The 24,250-nt window shown below is 40.1% G+C and overlaps 1 long non-coding RNA gene across 1 annotated transcript in view; it reads right to left on the reverse strand.

Annotated features, from left to right (window-relative positions):
• Nucleotides 1-24,250, reverse strand: part of LOC135219998 (uncharacterized) — a 40,285-nt gene that overhangs the window by 8,214 nt on the left and 7,821 nt on the right. Inside the window, exon 2 of the long non-coding RNA XR_010315545.1 lies at nt 11,214-11,367. This is a non-coding gene — a long non-coding RNA (uncharacterized LOC135219998). The remainder of the gene's footprint in view (nt 1-11,213; nt 11,368-24,250) is intronic.

Raw genomic sequence — 24,250 nt, forward strand, 5'->3', positions numbered from 1 at the left:
CCACTATACCATCATAAGAGCAGCTAAGACTCAAGGTAAACGTAGATGAACATGGCAGGTATAGACGAACTGTTGGGTGAGATAGGTAGAAAGGAGAACTGGATCTTCTACTAAAGACTAAGCAGAGTCGGGGGAAACTATGTTACCCGCCGCAACTGCTGAAAATTTCAGAGCTTCCAAGGACTTTAAGTAATGACGCTTAAATACTGTCAGCGATTTCTATCCAGTATACTTTTTTAAATCATCGAAATTCATGTGTTGGAAATAGTTAATTGAGGTGGCAACTGCCCTGACATCATGTGCTTTAGGGAAGGAATCAGGATTGGCTTGCTTAATAAAGTACAGGATCTGTTGCCTGATGCCTTTAATAGATAAAGTACCACCTTTTTCTCTCTTAAAGAGAGGACCCTATGAGGATGAGGATGTCCTGGACAGAAAGGCTCGTAAGGTCGATACTGGACAAAGAGAAATATCTTGTGGAAGGGGTACAACCTTCCACGGTTCCCACCTCATCAAAGGATCTTCATTCTTTGCTATAAAACTACGTTCCGGAGAAAGTAGAACTTTCCCTGTGGGAAGAAATTCAACATGATTCGGATCTCTGGATAATGCCGTCAGTTCTGAAATTCTAGCTCCTGAAGCCAAGCTTAATAAAAATAGAGTTTTTCTTAAGAGCATTATAAATGAACATGTCGTATTATCTGTTTCTGAAGCCAGCTTTAGAACATCATTTAAGAACCACGATATTGACGTAGGCCTCACTGAAGGTCTAAGTCTAGCACAAGCCTTGAGAATAGACGAGAAGTAAGAGTCTGTCAAGTCTATGCTGAAACCGAGTTGAAAAATCTTTTTCAAGGCTGACTTGTTTGTCGTAATAGTGCTAGCTGCTAAGCCTTTTTCAAATAAAGATCTGAAAAAGGATATAGCTGAATTGATTGTCATGATTCTAATATCTGATTCTCTCAGGAAGGTTGCTAACTTTTTGACTGCAGCATCATACTGTCTCAAAGTTGAATCTCTTTTATCAGATTCCAAGAAGAGAATATTTTGAGGATCAATATTCGCATCTCTTTTAGCCGCAAACTTCATGAAGTCCATAAAGTTAGGGTTTTGAGAATTCCTGAGGAAGCGAACACAGTCTTCGTTTGTACTGACTGGGAGAGCCTGGGATTGGGAATTCGAAGAGGAAGAAGACCCAGTTCCAGAATGAGAGGGTACCAATTGCTCTTCGGCCAGTCTGGGGCTACTAGAGCCACTTGACCCTTGAACGTCCTGAGTTTGTTCAGTACCTTCAGGAGAAGATTCACTGGAGGAAAGACATAAATCTTCTCCCAGTTGTTCCAGTCTATGGACAGGGCGTCCGTGGCATAGGCCAGAGGGTCCAGGTTGGGGGCCACATAACATGGGAGTTTGTGGTTCGCTTGGGATGCGAATAGATCCACTTGTAGACCTGGAACCCTCCGGAGGATCCATTGGAACGAACTGTTGTCCAGTGACCATTCCGACTCCAGAGGAACTGATCGGGATAGAGCATCTACTATGACGTTTCTCACTCCAGCTATATGGGTGGAGGAGAGGTGCCAACTGAACTTGTCCGCCAGGGAGAAGATGGCTACCATGACATGATTCAGATGTCGTGACTTGGAGCCTCCCCTGTTTACACAATGGACTACCACTGCGCTGTCTAAAACTAGCTTTATGTGGGAGTTCTTTGGCGGACGTAACCTTTTTAGAGTCAAGAACACTGCCATTGCTTCCAGTACATTTATGTGAAGCTGACGGAACTGGGGTGACCAGGTTCCTTGAACCTTCTTGAACTGAGAATATCCTCCCCAGCCGCTTAATGAAGCGTCCGTGTGGATGGTAATCCCCGGAGGAGGAAACTGAAGGGGTACTGATATTGACAGGTTCTTGACTTTTGACCAAGGGCGTAGACGATTCCGCAGAATCTGAGGGACTGATGATAATTTGTCCCTGGACCTGACATTTGCTCGTGAGCGCCAGATTCTGGTTAGGTCTTTCAGTTTGGCTTTCAATCAAGATGTTTGTCACTGATGCAAACTGGAGTGAACCCAGAATCCTTTCCTGGGTTCTCCTTGAAGCAAGTTTGTGTCCTAGAAATTGCTTACTGACTTCGCTATTTCTTTTCTCTTGGCTGATGGAATCGACAGAGTATGGGAGGATAGATTCCATTGAATGCCCAGCCACTGAAAGTTTGACTCCGGAGTGAGTCTCGATTTGGTCCTGTTTATCTTGAACCCTAGATATTCCAGGAACTGGATTACTTTCAGTGTTGCTTTGCGACATTCCTCGACTGTTGGAGCCCAAATTAACCAATCGTCGAGATACGCTACTACCATGATCCCTTGCGATCTTAGTTGTTGGACGACCACTTCCGCCAACTTCGTGAACACCCTGGGTGCTACGTTCAGACCGAAGGGAACTACCTTGAAGGAGAATGCTTGATCTCCTATCTTGAAGCCCAGATAAGGGCGAAAGTGTCTTGCAATAGGGATATGATAGTATGCGTCTGTAAGATCGATAGAGGTGGTGACGGCCCCACGGGGAGTAAGGTCCGCACCTGCGAGATGGTGAGCATCTTGAACTTGTCGCATCGAATGGCCAAGTTTAAACGGGACAAGTCTAAGATTACCCTTCTTTTTTGTGAGCCTTTCTTTGGAACGCTGAACAAGCGCCCTTGAAACTTTAATCTGTTGACTCTCGCTATTGCTCCTTTCTGAAGGAGGTCCTCCGCATACTCCGTCAATTCTTTGGATGGAAGTTGAAGGAAAGGTCTGGGTGGGGGCGGATTCGCCACCCAACTCCAACCCAGGCCTTTCGACACAATACTTTGTGCCCATTTGCTGAATCCCCACCGGTGGCGGAAGAGAAACAGCCTCCCTCCTACCTGGAAGTTCTCATTGTTGCTGGTAACCTCCGCGGCCTCCCCGGAAGTGTTTTCCTCTATTAAGGGACCTTCCTGATCCTCTCTGACGAAAGGATCGCTTACCTCTGCCTCCCCTACCCGAGCGGTCATACTGCTGAAAGGCCTGGCCTTCGAACACTTGGTTGAAGGCTGGGGAGACAGCGTAAGAGGTGGAAGGTTGAGGCTGGGGGGAAATCACATAGATAGGCTGTGATTGGGCCTTGGAGGTAGAGGGTTGGGCCGCCTGCACCAACGGAACAGCCGAAACAGGCTGGGCGAAGCGTTGCTGTTTCTTTTGGTAAGGCTGGAAACGTCTGGGTTTCCTCTGAGCCTTACCCCTCACTGCTTGGTCTTGGCGTCTCTTTGCAGTGAGACCCCAACGATCCTTAAGGCTTTGGTTAAGCCTTGTAGCTTCCGCCTGGACCTCCTTTACCATTGCATCGGGGAAGAGGTCTGCTCCCCAGATGTTTGATGAAAGCAACTTATTCGGTTCATGCCGAATAGTTGCTTCCTGGAGGACATGCTTCCGACAATTCGTTCTGGCTGTGGCGAACTCAAACATGTCAGACTGTACCGTTTGAGTCAGTGACTTGGTGATCAGCTTGAACAGTGGCTCGGAACCGTAAGCAATGGTAGCCACTTCTGTCATGGCCATGGAGTTAATAGACCTGGCCAGCCTAGACTTGGCCTCAAACTCCGCCTGAATGAGGCTGTCCGGAAGTCTAGGCAGCTTCTCACCAAACTGATCCATAGCACAGTCTGGTTTGAGTTTGCCCGCCGAAAAAGTGTTGGGCAGGTCTTCCCACAATTCTCCGGTTGAGGGAAGCAAAGGAGATGTGGGGTTCCGCTTCCTTTAGCTGCGGTAACGACTCCCCCTTTTGGGCCGCTGGGATAGTGACCGTAGCGATCTTGGTAAGGAAGGGAAGCAGAGTTCCCTCTTCCATTGTGAAAATGGTGAAGGGACTCTTAAAGGGTTGAATCTTCGTATTAGAACAATCCATGTCCTCTAAGCACCTGAGCCATTCTCTTTGAGCCTGGTCACGTGAATAGAGGACTGTCTCTTTAGGGACCTTGTCATCTCGCGTCATGGCAGCGGCAGTGAGTCTGGCGTAGCCAATGAACGGCGGTTGTAGATCCTCCGGGTAGAACTCGAAGTCCTCAATCCTTCGAGTTCCACACTCCGGGATAGAAATAAGCCCGTCCTGGAAGGGGGCGTATGACGCCACCCTCCAGGGGTTATTCATAGAGAACGGAGGCAGAGAGTCATGAGGTGGAAGCTGAGCTATACCTGTGCCGAAAGGTGGGGGAGTAGCTAGCGGGGCCTGGCTCAGTTCGGCGATGATGTTATCCTGGGAGTTAATCCTGTCGGACAACCGGGAGAACATCTGCTCCATACTGTTTTTGAGAGAACCGACCAAATCCCCCATGTGTTGCAACAGACCAGCATTGGGATCCAAAGCCGGAGCTGCTGCGGAGGTGGTCGGGTAACTCTGAACAGGTACCAAGGGGAGAGGAGAAACGGCTGACTCCGCCGGAGTATGTGATCTCTCCTTGGAAGATCTACTCCTTGAGGATTTGGAGCCGGACCCAGAAGCTCTAGACCTCTCTGCTCCGGGGTTTGTAGCCGGAGACTTGCGAGATGTTGACGCCGACGACGTCTTTTTAGACGACGACGACGTCTTACTTAGGGTTTTCACAACCGTCTGTCCTTTGACCTTAGGTCTTACGGAAGCATCAGGAGAAGTATAAAGGAGCTCAGCTCCTGTAAAGCCTTGGAAGGAAGCTGGAGAGTTAGCAGGAGTAGAAGACCCAGTGGCGCCCAAGGGAAGCCCTTGGGCGTCCAACGTACTCACCTCGACCAACAGGTCGTCAACACCTACCATTGGTTCAATATTTAGATCCAGTGTCGCGACTTCCGACGAGATGTCCTGGCCTGGTTCAGTCAACGAAGCGGCGAGCTGCTGCTGAATTGCCGCTATAGTCGGGGCTGCCTCTGCCGGGTCGACGTAACCCGTTGACTTGCCGCCGGGGAAGATCAGGACCGCCAACCTCTTCTCAAGGATGTAGGGCTGTCCCTTGGCGGCGTTCTTGCCAAAACCGCCGACCCAAGCCCGCAGGGTTGCCAGGGCGGTGTCTCTAACAGCGGGAGCCTGGAAGAGAGGGTATTTGTTAGCTTTAAGTTTAAACTTAAAATTAAAACTTAAGTAATAGGTTTAAACTAAACTTATAGAGGATGCGAGATCCCATATAAAACAAGCTTAAGTTTAAAATAAGAGATTAAAATTAAACTTAAGGACTATAACCTTGTAGGGATTAGCGAACGGAGTTGGGAATACTTACCCCGTCTAAGAGCTGGCTCACCAGATCGTAGCAAATAGTGCAGGTCTCGTGAAACCAGACTTGAAGGTTCCCGTGCGGAGTCGCGCATGGAGCATGGGATCTGCAGACTTCATGCCCACAGGGGTCCTGGAGCATGGCATTGCATCCCGGATGCTCACAGTTGGTGGTCTGTAAGTGAAAAGATACATGAGCATCCTAAAAGATATCACTTACAGGCTAGAGGCTAAAAGAACTCCGCTGCATGCCGGAGCGCGAAAAAATTTTGGGCATAACACCTCCCTTACCGCCTGAATAGGCTAGAACCCCGGAGAGATCCGGTGTGAGCAGGCAACGGAGGGATTTGGCTTAAGGTAGCTTAAATTAAACTTACTATAGTTTAAATACTAATACTTAACCTAAAGCCATAGAACGTACCGGAATAAGTCCGGTGCGCGGCGGAGTTCGTGTCGCGATATCAGCGCGACGGGGTGGTTAGTAAAGACCAACTGTACGCCTGCAGTCCGCCCGTCAGGGTGAACTAGCACCTTTCCACGTGGATGCCGGAGCTCCGGTAGATTAAAGAGCACCAGTAAGCTAGGAAAGGGCGAGAGGGCGAAACAGACTCGAGCTAGCAACGGAGCGACGGAGTAACGACGGAGGGGGGAAGGCCAGTCCCCCCCCTTAGTCATCCGAGCGTGCCGTGAAGCCAGAGAGCGGTCGAGTCCAGTCTGGGTCTGTCCAGCCCCCCCTACTCCCTCCGCCTAGGGAGAGAGGGAGGCAGGCACGGGTATATGGAGCGAGCGTGGACAGACCAACCCTCCCCCCCGGCCCTATGGAAGAGCGGGAGGAGGGAAAGGTGACTGGACAGGCGCCTGGCTGCTCCGTGATCACGTAGTGACCACGGAGCGGTAACATGTAATACAATGACACAATACAGCCTAGGATAAAGCAACCAACTAATCAGAGAGATGCTATAGAGAAGCAACCGAACTGAAGAGCGGAAGCAATAGTGGTGGATACCAATAATACATAACCTAGGCTACGTGAAATGCCAGACGCCGTAGGCTAACCTAAAACATAAATAATCAAAATCACTTAACGTAAAGAAAGAAAATAAATCAGTAGGAGAAAAAATCCAGGAGTGTACGACTAACTCGAAAGAAAGTCTACCACTCAAAGCTAGCCGGGGCCGATACTAAGAGCTGTGGCTAGGGTCTGGATGGAAGATGCCTACGCAAGGTGAAGAAGACATGCATGCATGACATAAACCCAGTAGGCTGGACCCCTAACATAAAATAGATAACTAATAATAGAGCGTAATGAAATAAGGGAAGGTTCTGGGTATGGAAGACCAAGAACGAACCCGCCACGAGGCAGAACCATGCTGCCATGCTTCCGACCTAGAGCCCGTATTTATACCTAAAAAACGGCAAATACTGACTCAAGGGCGGAAAAAACCAAATAGCAATAACAACTGATTACTTAACTTAGCTGCTGCGATGGCTGTACGCTCCATGACTAATAAATCCAAGAAAGGGGCACAAAAAACACAGAGCAAAAAAGGGCACGTGTATACGCGGTGCGCTAACTGAAAAGGATGGCCACCAGAGGCGCAGCAGTCGGCAGCATGGGATGGAGTAGTAGTAGTTGCTGCCCACTCTGTGGGTCGGCTCCCCTCTAGTGGGGGTTTTGTAGTGGGAGATTTCTATTGGCAAGTGGTTCGTGGTAGTGGTCTCACTCGCCATAGTGTTCATACCGACACCCTCTTGGAGGGTGAGCGAGTCAGTAGTACTGACCTTTTCTTTATTTTATTTATTCTCTGGTATGTGTTAGTACATTTACCTTAGAAATAATGGATTAAAGGATATTTCGCGCAGCGACACGAACTGAGCCCAGAAATGAAAATTAGCAAAATGTGGATACAAAATAGCCAAACAATCCTATTCCAACCAAACCTAACTTAGCCCGACTCATAGTTAAGGTCTCCCTTATCATCCATCATTATTAGATGTAATAGCTTGACCAAAAAACTGCAACAGAAATGAATGTCAAACTCTTCAATACTAAAAAAAAAAAAAATATTTACTTAATTTTTCATAGTGGGACAATTATTTTATAGTATTGCACATGATAACCAGTTCATTAAAACAATGAATGTAGTACAGCAAAGTCATCAGACATGAAGCTAACACTAAAGAAGCATAAGTTCTCTGTAGGATCAAATGTTAGTACTACTATCTACTTTGCCTAAAAGCATGACGACCCCAAGAGGAGTTTCAGAATATAGAGTTGGAATCTTTCCCAAAACTCAGCAACGAGTCCAAGATGCAATGTGCAGACCATGTTCCTAAGACGAAATATATATTCTTTATTTCATCACCCCCAATGAGTACCCAAGCTACACAAATCTCTGTACGATTTCATTCATCAACCCAGGTACGCATAATTCACCTCCCAATTTCATCGTGGGTTCCACTAATTTTGTATCATACCATTTAAAGGTATGAAAGCCATTAACAGTCAATGATATATTTTCCAAGACTTGGCTTTTGATTTTCCACAACCTCATCAGTAATGAAACTGACTTGGGAACCGCCATCTTTCAATCCTTTTGCAATTCACAAGAGAACATGGGCAAAATCAATTCACTACTTGCGTGACTTTGCAGCGCATCTGTAATTAGAACTGAGCCATACTTGAAATTGTGATGCTTTGAGAGTCGCCTTTTACCTTTTCGGGCTTCTAAGTTTTTCTTTGACTGCTCTTCCTCACCTTTAACACGAAGGAAACCAAAGTGCCATCCAGAACAAATGACACGTTTGTTGAAATGAAAACGGCAGTTACAAGTATTGTGGTTTGTGTTACCACACTGTAAGCAAGAATTCAAGCTACTTAATTTTTCCACTTTAGCGTGTGGAGTTCCAAATTTTGGGCCCTCAGAAAGGGAGTGTAAAGCTTCCATGCCATCAGTTTTATTACAAATTGTACGATAAAAAATTTGGTGGATAGACTTGCCGTCCTTAACATTAAGATTAACAGCAAAATTTGAGGCGGCATTGTCTGACCCAAGACTTAACTCCTCTTACGGCAACTACCCAACTCTGCCACTTGGAAAATAAAACTGCCATTTATTTCCTTTAAGGAGGGAAGCGTCTTATCTGAAATCTGAGTGAAGCTGATTTCTAAGTTTCATTCACTCCCCCCGCCCAAAAAAATACTGTAAAAATGAATCTACGTCTATATCAAGACTTAAAGGACTTTATCTGTTAAGGCTCCTCGCACTGTAGCTTGACCGGGCCGATTCGTATGGCACTTATCATACTACTAGCCTTTAGAGCCTCATCACAGCTACTAAAGGTAACCCAAGCTTCCCATTTAAATTCACTATCAATAAAGCTCACCCTGATTTCTGCAACAGTTCCAAATGATTTCAAAGCTGTCGAGATCATTTCATAATCACAACAGACTGGCAAGTCTTTGATATGGGGCATTCTCAAATTTTTCACACAACCTGGCTGTGTTGAGGATTTAACTTTGGATGAAGATTTCTCAGAGAATTCTGTCTCTTTGATTGAAGTCGTCATCAATGAAGCATGGCTAGAGGGTCCAGGGGAGGGTAAAGGAAGTCAGGAGGGGGATCAGATTCGTTATTACTGCTTTTCATCAGTTTATTTTTGGAGAGGTCATCAACATTTGGAGAATATTGAATCTCCATGGTGGGTGCAGAGGTCATCAACTGTGCCAGAAGGGCACCATCATAGGGCCCAGGGGTACGTGAATCCTTACAACTGCTAGACATAAAGATTTGAGAGGGGAGGAAAAAACAAATAAACCTGAAAACCTTAAAAAGATATCATCAGCCTTTAATAGAGTTTATTCTTCCACCAATGGCACAAGTGAGAAACAGACTCCCAAACGTCCATGTCCCTACCGTACTCCACAGGGGATGGCACAATATGATTAATCGAGTAGCCCAAGTGTAAACCAAATCCACTTGATGGGACTGAGAGTATTACAAGATTACAATTATCCCCACCCTATTCACAATATGGACAAACCGGATATAGTGCCAAGAGTCCTGTACCCAGAACCAGAACCCCCTGGAATCCATGGTCCAGTCCTGCAGAATAGTTCTGCTTGTAAACTCTCAGGTCCAAACATTATCAGGCAGTTGATGGTCCCACTACAGTTCCCAAGTGAAGAACAGAAAAAAACAAGGTAAAAAGTAAAAAAAAAAAATTAATTTAAGTTCAGTTAAGTTAATTTTAAGTTTAAGTGTTACGCTACGTGTAAGGAACGGTTTTAAATACGGTACCGTCCAACTCTGCCACCTCCTCCGCACACACCGCCATTAGTCATATCACAGTAATCATTTATTACATCATTTTGTGTGTGTACAGTATGTCTATACAGTATAGCAATTAAAAACATGTTTTTTCCATTGTTATTATCATTGATTTGGGTGCTTTTAGAGGGATTAAATTTTTGTCAGTTATTTGATATGGGAAAAACTGAATTGAGATACGAGCAAATTGACTTACGAGCTCGGTCCAGGAACAAATTATACTCGTATCTCAAGGTAGTATTACTGTTCCTCGTTGGACTAGTGGTCTGCGCGCTCACCTACCAATCCGATAGTCCGAAGTTCAATTCCCCTCTCTGCCGATGTGGAATCAGAGGAATTTGTTTCTGGTTATTAGAAATTAATTTCTTTGATATAATATGGTTCGGATCCCACAATAAGCTGTAGGTCCCGTTGCTAGGTAACTAGTTGGTTCCTAGCAACGTAAAAAATATCTAATCCTTTGGACCAGCTCAGTGGTCTGGTTTTAATCAGCTCAGTGGTCTGGTTAAAATAAGATTGACTTAACTTTGTTCCATAGCAATGTGTGCTCATTATAATAGACTTCTTCTTCCCCACTATTATCCCTACACCAAGGGGTCGGTTGCCGGATGAGCCTTTCCTTACATCATCAGACATAGTTTATAGTTTAGCAAAGGGGTTTTCACGACCGCATGCCCTTGCTGTCATCAACCACAGTTATTGACGGTGGGTCTCGCCTTTGACCAAAAAGTTCCACCTGCAGGGCAGCAGTTTCCACAGTTATTGGCGGTGGGCTCAGCCTTTTACTAAACAGTAAGACTGCAAGGCAGCAGCTGTCCTTTTAGTTGCCTTTTACGACACGCAGGACCTACGGTGGTAGTATTCTTACACCCCTACCACAGGGTGAGTGCTCATTATAGACAATAAATAATACAATGAATATAATACATTCATAGGCATACCGACACCTAAAGCGTTCTTGTCAAATCTCAAACACATTCTTTATTCCTACATTCTATAGTGTTCTTCCTACTGCATCTACATCAAAATATGACCTCACATTGCATTCATAATTTCAAAGACCTGAACAACTTTCACAGCTGCATCTGCGCTGTGGAGGCCAGTGGCGTTCAGCAAATTACATCTGATCATTTTCAGCAATTTATTCAGAATAAGTGGGTCATCTGCTGCGAGATGGACGAGAATATTAGCGAATTCCATCCATCCAACTCAAGGTTAGCATGTTAATGATAACTTCCATCCATCTCCACCCCTTGCTCCCAGTAACAGAGAGAGAGAGAGAGAGAGAGAGAGAGAGAGAGAAGAGAGAGAGAGAGAGAGTTAGTCGTGTGTTTTTCGCCGTATTATTCTTCGATTGAAGTCATTTAATCTTTGTTTTCACTTTTTTTTTTTCAAAACTTTGAGAGAATAAGGGTCTTAGATTAGGCTACAGAATACTTCAGCCGTTTTAAAGAAATTAAAAGAAACCGAGTGTACTATTTTCATTATTTAGAGTTCTAATAAACAAAATGTAGGGAAAGAAAAATGAAAATCAACAACCAAATTTTAAGACAACTTATCGAGGAGAGTCAAATGGCTTCAAGTGTCAACGAACTGATAATAAAGCCTAGGTACAAAACTTACCAGACCTTCGACGGCGACGACGGAGGGATAGGAACCAATGACAACTACTAAATATACTGTCGAATGCATAGTAGTGTTGGTTCACGTGAGTTGTGGAATGAAAATGTCGACTTTCATTTGCATTCTATTCGCGCACACACGCTGAATTGTGAATCTGAAACATTAACACAAAAACATATTATAGGCATTATTAACGCATCAAATCGATAACACTTGAATAATCCTGTCACCTGACATAGACAAACTTCAATCAAGAGAGGCTACAAAGTAAATGGAAATCATCAAACACATTATCAAATCAAAACAAAAGCAAACTTACAAACTTGTGAGGAATATTACCAACTATTCCTTCCAAAATCGACTTTCCGTGGAAGATTAAGGCTAAAAATGTTGAAGGTAAATGTGGCTTATAGCTATTAGGAAACGAAAACTCAGAACAAAAGATAAAGTACGGAATGACGACCTCACTAACCCGGAACCACGTAGTTTTAACTCTTATACAGCTCCGTGTAACGTTAAAGAGAGACGTTTTAATTGAGACAATTGTTTTAAACATATACGAAACCCTTTTACAACTTGCAACACATTGCTTTATAAAAAACAGAGGCAGTTGGACCATGGATCTCTTTTTCGTCACCACTTTGGCTTTCCCTGTCAAGCAATAAGTTTTACTAATATTTAGTATTTATTATATAATAATAATGCAGAGTTCTCTCATATGGATGTTTATGAATATCCACGCATTCGGAAGCAAGTTCACTGAAGACAATTTGCAAAGCACTGTTTTGTTATATAATTTTACCAAAGCTATTCCATAATAATAAGTTTTTAAGCAAACTGTCTGAGATAATCCTACTTTCCTACTTCTACCTGACTCTTGAGTGACACCCATGATGGTGACGTGCCTCCTCCCTTCTGTGCATGTCATCTGCAAGGTCAATTGCCGTGATGGCACGGGCAAGTACTTCATTTCCTCATCTGATCTGGGAATATTGTTAGCCATTGTTGCGCTAACTCTGTCCAGGAGGCTGCGAAGATATCCTTTGTCTGTGAGTTCTCTTTTAAGGAGTCCAGCGCTTCTGTTTATTCATTTGTTTTTTCTAAGCAATGAGCAGCACACAGGCTATTGTTTCTTCTACACAGAAATGCACGGCGTACTACATCATGTTATGAGCGTAAGGATACACGAATGGAACATAAATACACACACAACGTCCACACAGCTTTGCTGACGTTGAATTCGTGGATCCTTTTATGATCATTTTAAACACCAAACTACTTAGATAACTTCGCTGTGCGACTGCGTTTGTTCCTTTATTAACGAAAACACACGCCAGATGTTTCTCCATTCTACTGAGTGGTGATGAGTGATGATGTATGGACATTCCATCCGCTTATTACAGTAGAACTTTCATTTTAAAAATTACGACAGGATGATGTCTGCAGTACTGTATACATTCCACAATATTATTTGAATCATAAGATCTACTATAGTAGATTCACATCAGCCGTGCATTTGATGTCTAGGCCAGTCCCTTACGACGCTCCTGATTTGGCTGTTGATAAGCCAATCATGGGGTGGAAATTCTCAAGTCTCTCAAGAGAGTTCACATAGGCAGGATGTATGTTCCACCTCTTCTCAGGGATACGTCTTTCAAAAGTATCCCTCAGGAGAGGTGGAATATACATCCTGCCTATGTGAACTCTCGAGAGAGACAGAGTTTCCAGGCCTGTGATTGGCTTATCAACAGCCAATCAGGAGCGTCGTAAGGGACGGGCCTAGGCATCAAATGCACGGTTGATGTGAATCTACTATAGATGTGAGTATTCTGATTCTCGTGCATAGAATGCACTTGCTTTTATTAGAATTCTTACAGGTAATGCCCATCCCGTCAAAGATTTCGGTAATGTAAAAGATGGTCGTGGCGACAAGACCAGGCCTAAAAGGCGTTACAGAAGGGAGTAGAGTTCATAGATTTTGTATTTATTCCATATGGAAAACAATAAATACACAGAACAGCCTCATATAACTCAACAGGAGGGATTTGATGAAGAGAGACAAACGCAGGTCATGAAAAACCTTCAGTGATTTCTGTCTCATCATCCTCCTGAATATAATATAAATTCTAATTTTCTCTTTGGCAAATGAATTTAATTTTTTGGATGTCACAAGAAAAGAACTGATTTGGTTTTATTGGAAACCAATGAGATATATATATATATATATATATATATATATATATATATATATATATATATATTATTGGGCTTGTGCCTTGTATGATAAGGCGCCCTATGAGGTAATGTTAGACTTGCGATAATCTATACGCTAAGTCGGTTGGTATTGCACTTCCATCTTCAATGGAGTGTCTGGGGTTTTGTAGATCACTTACGAAGTCGGTATTATCTTTACGACGATGTGTTAAACTCATGGTTCGGTGAGGTTCTTGTAGAAAACACTAAGTATAAAAAATTATATATTCTTCTGAAGTTTTACATGCTGAAGATCAGATATGATTGTACAAGTCTTCTATGACGATAGCTTTGATCGCTTCTGCCAATGATGATGGCTAATCCTATTCCTCTACAATGATAAAGCTTAGGTAAAGAGGTACAGGTCTTCTAATGACGATAGCTAACTCTCTTCTGCCTGTCTACCATCTCTGTTACAAGTTATGAAGGAACAGACAGTAGTTCGAACATATGAACATACATACAATGACATAGTTTCATACGAACACACAGTCAAATGAGACACGCTACAGATCACGTAGGCGGTAGTTGTCTCAAGCAGGGAGCTTGGACTAATGTTTATAAACAATTGAATGACTACAGGTGACGACATGTTATCTTAGCCTACTTTTATTGTATACGTCATCTTTAGCGTCTCTAGTCTGATCACATTCCTGCAAGCAATCTGGTTGACCTCTTTAGTTTTAGACTTTTATATATATGGACTAACATTCCATATTTTTATTATGTAAACACTTACATCAGCTCGGTCAGCTACCAAAACCAACTACTGAATATTACTCAAACTTGACTTGCATTTGACTTATAGGAGTGTGATACAGACACTACGTGAATATATATATATATAAGTAAATAAAAATTCATGGTGTACATGAATTGATTCAAGTAATAAAATATAAAACAATGATATTGGTAAATAATAGTGATCACGTGATATATAATGATACAGCTTTTCACTTCATCTCTTTAAGATACTTATGCTACAGAAAATACTAATGTACTCTGATAATTGCATAGAATGAAGATTAACATGATAAAAATCATATTTTAACTGATAAAAAATTTCATATATGAATTGATAAAATTATTAATGTTTATGCTGATTGATTCGTTGATTTTTATGCTAAATGTTATATATCTGATTCATTAATCAATATACTAACTCATATATAACTGCAGATAATGGTAAGATATAAGGTAACAGATTGATTATAGGCTACCTGATTTGTTTATACATATGTATATGGATTCATATAATTATGATTAATATAATGTGCACTTTACAATAGATTCCTATTGCGTAACACGCAAACAGATTATTTCGATTCTGTTTATTTAATGATCCATTTTATATATAGATTCCTAGTGCGTACACGCAAGAAAAAATATATTTCGATTCTGTTATTTAATGATCATTTACATATAGATTCCTAGTGCGTCACACGCAAAAAATATTATTTCGATTCTGTTTATTTTATGATCAATTATATATAGGATACATGATACTTTTATTATATAAAAGATACCATGACCGAGGTTATACTACTTCACTTTTAACTAGCGTTCGAACAACTTTTCGTCCATTACACAGTTCCAGACAACCACCTATAGCCAATTGAAACGGCCTTTTTCAATGGTTAAAACAAGGGAAAATTTGCCTGGGCGGGTCCAACGTTCTATTTTTTGCGCTCATACTTATTCTCTGCATCCTAAGCTACACGATTACGTTCGCGATGAATAAAAAAAAACATCCCCAGCACGAGTCCTTCGCCAGCAAAGTAGAGTTGAATATCCTTCGGGTCGTAATTGTCGGAAGTATGTCCCTTTTGTAGTCGAATTCCGACAGCCGCTGGAGCGTTCCGCATGAAAACGAGATTAACGACGAGATACGGTGTCGGTCGAAGAAGTCCATGAAATTCCTTTCACATTGTAGGCGGTTGTTACTTGACTGTAGTCGTCCGCTGCGACGAACGATTTTTTGAAGTTGCGATGTGAAACTCTCATACTGCAGGATACTGTAACCAGGTTCCATTAATCAGCCTGCAAGTGAAATTATACTTGTCACAATGGGCAAAGTAAATTCAGACGACATCCAAATACAGGGGAGGGGAGAGAGCCATTTAGACCAGACTTAACCCACATGAAGTCGCTGATATTTCGGAATTCAAAAGAGTCCGCTGTACAAACTTTTTTATCCATGGCATTAACAATGAGTGAACCTATCCAGGTCTATGATGACTGTAAAAATATCCATAATTTAACAAAATACAGATATCAATACAGAATCCCAAAGAAAATTGCGATTAGTTAGCTGGTAGTAAATTTACTAAGTCAAAGAAGTGAAAATGGAGCTATTGTAAGATTGCCAGGCAACATAAGAGTCAAAGAGAATATTAATCATGATTTCTATGTGCCCTAACAAAAGTTTCATATTCAATTTTCTTGTGCGCATCCTCTGAGGTTAATTTTTTTTAAAAACTTATTAATATGGTATGGAGATGCAACGAAAAAAACCCACTATGTAACTAATTTCTAAATAAACCTTGGGTTTTCAGAAAATGTGACATTTTCCCATGAATGTTTTACTTGGAATTGTAATAGGCTAATGTTGCAAGTAATATTTCATATTACATATCTTGATACTTCTAAATGTTATGAGGTTGCATAAAACAAAAAAATTCATTTTGTTGTATAGACATTCTATTTTCTTATTTTGGTTTTCTTAATTTTAAAATGATTTCCAAGTTGCATTGCCTCATACCGGATAGACACTTGTACCTAACGCTGCCTTGCGCCATGAGAAGTTCGGGCTAAGCATTCCTTCTCCAGTCAATGCTTTTGCAAGCAGAGACGACACACAGATGAAACCTGTGTAAGCAGATTATTGAGGTTAAAAGGAACAAATGCTGATACGGCAATGATGACGTCGTCACTTGGCAGGAGATTGCTCTCAGCCAGCTAAGAGTTACGTTACTTGCTGTAAGAGATACGACTTTTGTATTTTCAAATGATATTTTAGTGTTTTAATTCTCCACCCGCATGAGAAGAATGTCTGAAAAAAAAAAAAAAACAGTACCAAAATTGAACAATATATTAGTTTCATGTTGGCATTATGTTAAATAAATATTCCTTATTCAAACTATATGAAAAAGGTTTCCATACAAATTCTATATATATTATTAGCCCTGTATAAGATTCATATAGGATTATTCCATAGATAACATTTTCACTTCTAGACTTCCTGACTTTAAAATCTCTTTTATTTTATTTTATTTATTTTATTTATTATTAGTTTATTTATTTATTTATTTATTTAATTTTTTTTTTTTCATGACTACGAATATAAATCACCGGGACAGACAATATGTCAGTAGATTTTGGATATGTGTTTGAACTTTTAGCTTATTTGTCATTACTAAAGCGTTAAGTTAGAGTTCAAATCTTTACGCATATATATTTGGTTACGTTTTGCTTATTGATTTTATCGTGATTCCTTTTTTATTATAATTTGTAACCCTTCCGACTTCTTACGGAGTGTATTATATTGACTCCACTTGTATCCATATTTATTTATTTATATATTTATTTATATATATATATATATATATATTTGATAAATTAATGGTTGGCTTGAATATGTGGAAAAGCGTCCTAGCGGCGTACCGTATAAGGCTACTTGCGGTATCAATTCTATAGATACTAGATATGAATGATAAAGGTATTATTAAAACCGCGAGAACCGCTATAATCCAGTTCGGATCCAGCATCACGAGTTGTAACTCGTAAGACATTGACACTTCCTATTTAATTATCCGTTATTCTACCAAACCAAACCGATTGACTCTGGGTGATAAAATATTATTATTTTTTCTTAATGGAAAGGAATTCACACAACGTGTTAAGGAGATTATTATTGATTTACACCACCCGAGTCACAGATTATTATGTGTTGAATTCCATATTTACTGATTTTAGCACTCATAAATAGTTCGTAACGCACTGGTTCAATTGCGGTTGTTTGTTTTTAGTGCTATAATTCTATATAACGTGGTCAAGGAACTATTAACACTAAGAAGTGTTTATTCCCTCTGTCAGACTCGTAACTCTGTTAATAATTCTAAGTATATTCTTTCAAGGATTGATTTGGCACAGGATAGGCCCCTAAACTGACAGGTGTCTTAGTGTGTCCCTTGTTTTCATGACACGTGTTACAATCAGTTATGTGCTTTTTATATCTGTAAGCATTGTAGGCCAGAAAACAGTGATTTGGCTTTCTGTGAAAAAGGAGGGAACCCTGGATGACGGAATGCAACCAGTTTATGACGATTGGTATGAGAGAGATTATTACTACTACCTGGTCGTTAGTCATCTGCTGTGTTCTTCGGGTTTTCCTCGTCACGGACCTACATATAATATTACATTTGATTACATTATTCTGATACACATACTTTAAATATATTTTTGCTTTAGGGTTTCTGCTCGAAGTGTTTATTGGTTTTTTGCCTAGCCACTGACCCTGTTTCCGTTTCGAAGTGTTTATTGTTTGGTGTTTATTGCTGCTGACTCTGTTTCCGTCCGAAGTGTTTATTGTTTGGGTTATGTCTGTTGACTCTTGCTTTGTTCAGTTTGTAACAGTTCTGCGCTCCGACCCAGATATTCAATGCTCGCGATCTCTTGGGTTAAGGAATTTTCTTGTTTAGATACGGTTTTAACAATAGGCACGGATGTTTCTATATTTTTTAGTCTAATTAATGGTTCTTTGCAGTATGGTGCGGGATTTGCGGGATATTGCGTCAGCTATGATAATTGCTTTCCCAGGTAGATATCTTATCTTGGCTCCAAAGACCTGAATGATCATTTGTCACCGAGTTCCTTTTGGACTGTGATTAAAGCCTTTGAAAAACTCGGTAAAGGACTCATGTTCAGTAAGGACTTTATCAGGATCGCCCATAGATTATGAACTTAAAATGTACTGTGTTAAAGATACCTAGCCCGCCTCCTTGCCTATTATTGCATATTTACTTTCAAAGGGCTTTAGTTTTTACGTGAATAAATAAAAAGCTATAGGAAGGGAAAACTGGTTTTTATCATATTACCTGAAGTAGTACCCTCTTAAACCCCTTGGTCTGAGGCGTCTGTTTTGCCAATAAAAAAAGAGCCTTTATTTAAATCAGGGATTTTTTAAGTTTAGGTTAAGCTGCATTATTCCCGCCCTTTTAAGAATATCGCAAACGCCTGTTGATGATTTTAGACCATAATCAATCTACGCTCTTCTTCGTAAGATCTGTTAAAGGAGCTGTCATGATTGAAGAGTTACATATTTACATACGATTGTAATACCCACTAAAGCGCAAAAGTGCTGTATCCCCCTTTTACGTTAATAAGTACCGTAAAGTTATGAATAGCCGACCCCTTACCATGGACTACTTTTAAGACCTTGACCAGACACATAAAACCTAGATAAACATGTTAGGTTTTAAAAACTCACATTTAGATATTTTACTCGGAGATTATTTGTCTTTGTCTCTGTAGCACTAGCTCTACTTTATGTGAATGTACTTCTAAGGTATTAGAAAAGATTACAAGATCATCCATATAGGCATGTAGGTATCCCCTAAAAGTCTCCAAACACTATATTGTAATTGGGGTGCAACGTAGCCGGAGGCATACGTAAAAAATTGATAATGTCCCCTGAGTGTGTTGAAAACGGTGTATGAGGTACAATCACTTAGGTAATGGTATCTGGTAAAAGCTTTTAAAGTTGGTGAAAAAAAATTTATTCTAGCCTAACAGAGATAAGATGTCGTCGGTACATCGCACTGGAAACTATCGAAGTCATTTCCTTGTTTAAAGCGACAGAAATCTACGCAGTATACGCCACGTCCGATCTTTTATGGCATGACGTTTGAGGGAAAAATTATATGGGCTATTTGATTTCCTAATGGCTCCCTATTACGAACATTTTTCAACTTCGTCATTTATCTCATATTTTGAAATTTCATTGAGAGTCTACACGAAGGTACGTATAATAGCTTTAACGTTTGTCCTTAGACCGTATTTTGTGTTAAATTACATCCGTTTTTTGTTTTTTCCAGAGATCACTCGCCAGTGGAGAACTTCCTGGTATTCAGGTAAAAGATAAAAAAAAATTTCTGTGAATCACCTCTGCTTGAATGACTTTACGGATTATTTACTTTAGAATTAGATTTATTCAGAGAGATTCATCCACGACTGGTTGGGCGTGATTAAAAATTAGCAACAATAAAAAATGCGATATTTATAACTTCTGTATCCACGATATGTATACTTTTAGGGCTTTGTTCGCGGAAATCGTTATATTTCAGAGTGTCGGGAAGGATTAAACATTTTCATTTCCCAGCGAAAGTCTTTTTACACGCACTAAGGCATTCGAGGGTGCATGCTTCTCGAGATTTTGCGTGCAAAGTGCGACTGCGGTTGTGGGAGAATTCTGTTGGGTCATTTGAACAATGTTACGATTTATGAGACAAATGTATAGTTCCTTTATATAAGTTATTATTTGATTAACTGTCTCATTTTTTGTTCAAACGGATTTTAAGATAATATTTTGTATACCCCTAGGATGTAAGATAATATTTTGTATACCCCTAGATGAATCTTACAATTACACTAGATACAGATCAATGTTTTTTATAACTATAAGCGCTCGCTTATCCGGACTTCTCATTAGGGAAGTTCGAACAACAGACGGTGAGTCCGTAAATACAAGATATTACGTGTATTAAAGAAATAAAACAAGATATTCTAATTTTTACGGCGCGTACAGTTGGGCTTAATCACCTATTTATTATAACTTAATGTATTAAAATTAAAACGAAAACCTGCTCTGATTACTTATACGGTCGTGTGTTTCATAGGAAAAATCCTTTTTAATTCAAAAAGATATTGGTATGAACCAACATCGCTTTTCCCCACTCTGCTAGAGTCGCTTATTGCGTGGAATTTGCTTTGCTTTGAAAACTCGGCAGATTTAACTAACCTTGACCGCTTGACTAGGTGACACAGTAACCGAGTTTGCTTGTTTGATTTCTTTGAAAAAGCTACTGTTTCTATTTCTTTTTGTAATAATTAGGAATCCTTCTCTTTATTACCATCGGCAACGTATTGTGTGTTTTTAGCATTATTGTTTGCTGGTTACGTATAAAGCAATGATGACGAACTATTAGGAACTGAGCGATTACTAATAAGACAAGTTATCACTACTGCATACAATATTAACTGTTTGTACTTCATTCTTTGCTAAAATTTGAAATAGTGAGGGATCCTGGTCAGCGCATTTAGCCTGATGAAAGTTTTTTACAGACATGTTATTCCTTGCAATCCAGCCATATTTTTAAAGTTGAGTTGAGTCATTGAGGTTCGATATTTTTTATATAACCTCAAAAAACTCCAAGGCTAACAAAACCTGCGATCGGGACTTTGCAAAGGAGCATTTATTTACATGACCCGAAATAGTGTTACCTCTAATTTATATAGATTTGTACGGGTGTTCCACTTGTTTTTTGTGTGTTTTCTAATCACTACGGTGCTTAACGACCCTATCCATGCATCTGTATAAATACAGACGTCCACTGCGTAAACGCATATCACTGTTTAATATGATTTGTTACGTAAGGGATTAATAATCACCCAAAATGATAAAATTAACATAGTATATGATTATGATATTTCAGTAGAACTTCTGGAAACAGACACTCAAAGATAAAAACTCGCAGTAGCGAAATCTCAATGATGTAGATAATTTCTGTAAAAAAGTAAGATTAAGAATGTCTCGTAACTTCAGCCACAGGAATAACGAAATTCGACCTGCAAAGGAAACACTCAAAGTTACTCCTAATGAATAAAAAATTGTACTTAGCTTGCTTTTGTGGGAAGTCACGGTGTTCCGATAACGACACACGGCCTTGGTCCTCCTTCTCTATTTAGCGGATGACCTGGTTTGGCTTCAGTTCCCCCGTGCGCATTGTTTCGATGATTCGAGCCCTTGAAAATCCGATGCTGCAGACGCGTTCGGTTTGTTTCTTGCAGTGCCGGAAACGCTCACTAACGATGTTTTCTTGAATGGTTCTAATGAGTAGACGAAGCTTCCGTTGCCGTAGGAAAAGGACACGTCGGTTTTTGTTTCTTGAAGTTATTCACTAACGATGATACTAAGTTGCTTGACGAATCTTGTTGTTTTCTGAAGTCGCTCACTAACGATGATACTATGTTGCTTGAAGAATCTGCTGCTTTCGTCGTCGTTGACTTCTTATGATACATGATTTATTATTCTGGTTTTTCTTCGTAGGACGTTGTAGAGTTCTTCTGGTACGCTGGCCACCAATATTAGGGCTTGTGCCTTGTATGATAAGGCGCCCTATGAGGTAATGTTAGACTTGCGATAATCTATACGCTAAGTCGGTTGGTATTGCACTTCCATCTTCAATGGAGTGTCTGGGGTTTTGTAGATCACTTACGAAGTCGGTATTATCTTTACGACGATGTGTTAAACTCATGGTTCGGTGAGGTTCTTGTAGAAAACACTAAGTATAAAAAATTATATATTCTTCTGAAGTTTTACATGCTGAAGATCAGATATGATTGTACAAGTCTTCTATGACGATAGCTTGATCGCTTCTGCCAATGATGATGGCTAATCCTATTCCTCTACATGATAAAGCTTAGGTAAAGAGGTACAGGTCTTCTAATGACGATAGCTAACTCTCTTCTGCCTGTCTACCATCTCTGTTACAAGTTATGAAGGAACAGACAGTAGTTCGAACATATGAACATACATACAATGACATAGTTTCATACGAACACACAGTCAAATGAGACACGCTACAGATCACGTAGGCGGTAGTTGTCTCAAGCAGGGAGCTTGGACTAATGTTTATAAACAATTGAATGACTACAGGTGACGACATGTTATCTTAGCCTACTTTTATTGTATACGTCATCTTTAGCGTCTCTAGTCTGATCACATTCCTGCAAGCAATCTGGTTGACCTCTTTAGTTTTAGACTTTTATATATATGGACTAACATTCCATATTTTTATTATGTAAACACTTACATATATATATATATATATATATATATATATATATATATATATATATATATATATATACACACACACACACACACACACACACACACACATATATATATATATACATATATATATATATATATATGCATATTTAAGTATATAGGGGAAATAGCTCATGTGTTCCAATGAAAAGCAAATCTATTCTATTCTCGGAACAATCAGGAAATGAAAATACCCAAAACGTTAATACCCGATAATCGTCCTTTTCAGAAGTCTCGTGTATGAACATGGCTCGTAGTACCCTTCGAATTTCATCGGCACTTTACTTCTTATTTTTCAAGGAGTCTAATATCAGTTAATTCTATCCTTTACAGATCCGAAACCGCAGTTCGGAATGTGAGATTCATACATACATAGACATATATATATATATATATATATATATATATATATATATATATATATATATATATATATGTGTGTGTGTGTCTATGTATGTATGAATCTCACATTCCGAACTGCGGTTTCGGATCTGTAAAGGACAGAATTAACTGATCCGAATCACGAACATTTGGAACGTGATAAATATATAAATAAAGGTAGAAGCTACGAAGGAAAGTGAAACAGTGGAGTAGCTACGAGATCTGACATACGTAAGAAGATGAGCGTACGAGGAAGGGTTGTGAAAGTCACACATGGATTATAAAGTAAATAAGGTATCTAGAATCCAACATACCTGGAGAATTAGTAACTCCCCCCAACAAAATAGGGGTACAATGTAATAGGTTTACAAAAAAATTAAGTCCAATTGCTCAGAAACAGGGATAAGACAATTAAAGGATTATACAGGGCAGCAACTGACCACAATAAATTTTTGGTAAACAACAAAAACCGTTTTTTTGCAAAGTAAACTTATTCACAAAACGTATATTCAATATGCTAGCAGTCATATGTATAAAAAAATTATGTATGATAAATTCATGAAGTAACAAGTCTAAGGGCACAACCAGCCCCGTTTCACAGGCAAAACCAGCTCCATTTCAGGGAATCCCTTCTCACCCCCATCCCCTTCGGAGGGGGGGCGGAGAGGTAGGATGAAACCCCATTACAAACCATCTTAGGGGTCCCCACTATAACCCAGCCAACTTTCATACCCATCGGACCAGCCGTTTGGCCGTGATTGAATGACAGATGGACGAACGAACATAACGCCCATTATAGTAAAAAATATACAAAGAACATATCTATAAGGCAACTAATTTATATTTAATTCTGTGGTTGTATCTTTAAGGTCATTCTTAAACATGTTACTTATACATGGGTCGAAATAAAACAAGCCACGACTGATATTAAAATTACAACTGGAAGTAAGTTGTACAATGGGAGATTCTAAAAGATTACGTGACAAGACATCTTTTGATCTTGTAATTAATGAAATGCCGATCCAATTTATCTGGTGGTCATTTTCACTTAAATGAACGAATATTGCATTGGATGTTTGCCCAATTTTGACAAAATATTTATGCTGTTTAATTCTTATTTCTAAGTTCTTGCTAGATTGGCTGATATAAAAGGAGGGGCAGTCCATATATGGAATTTTATATATTATGTTGTTACTTTCCCTGGGGTAATTTTTTATTAGCATTCCTTATAGTGTGTTATTATAGGAAAAAAACGAGGTTGACCTCAAAAGAATTTAACAATGATTTTATG

The sequence above is a fragment of the Macrobrachium nipponense genome, chromosome 1 (genome assembly GCF_015104395.2).
Source record: "Macrobrachium nipponense isolate FS-2020 chromosome 1, ASM1510439v2, whole genome shotgun sequence".
NCBI classification, from domain to species: domain Eukaryota; kingdom Metazoa; phylum Arthropoda; class Malacostraca; order Decapoda; family Palaemonidae; genus Macrobrachium; species Macrobrachium nipponense.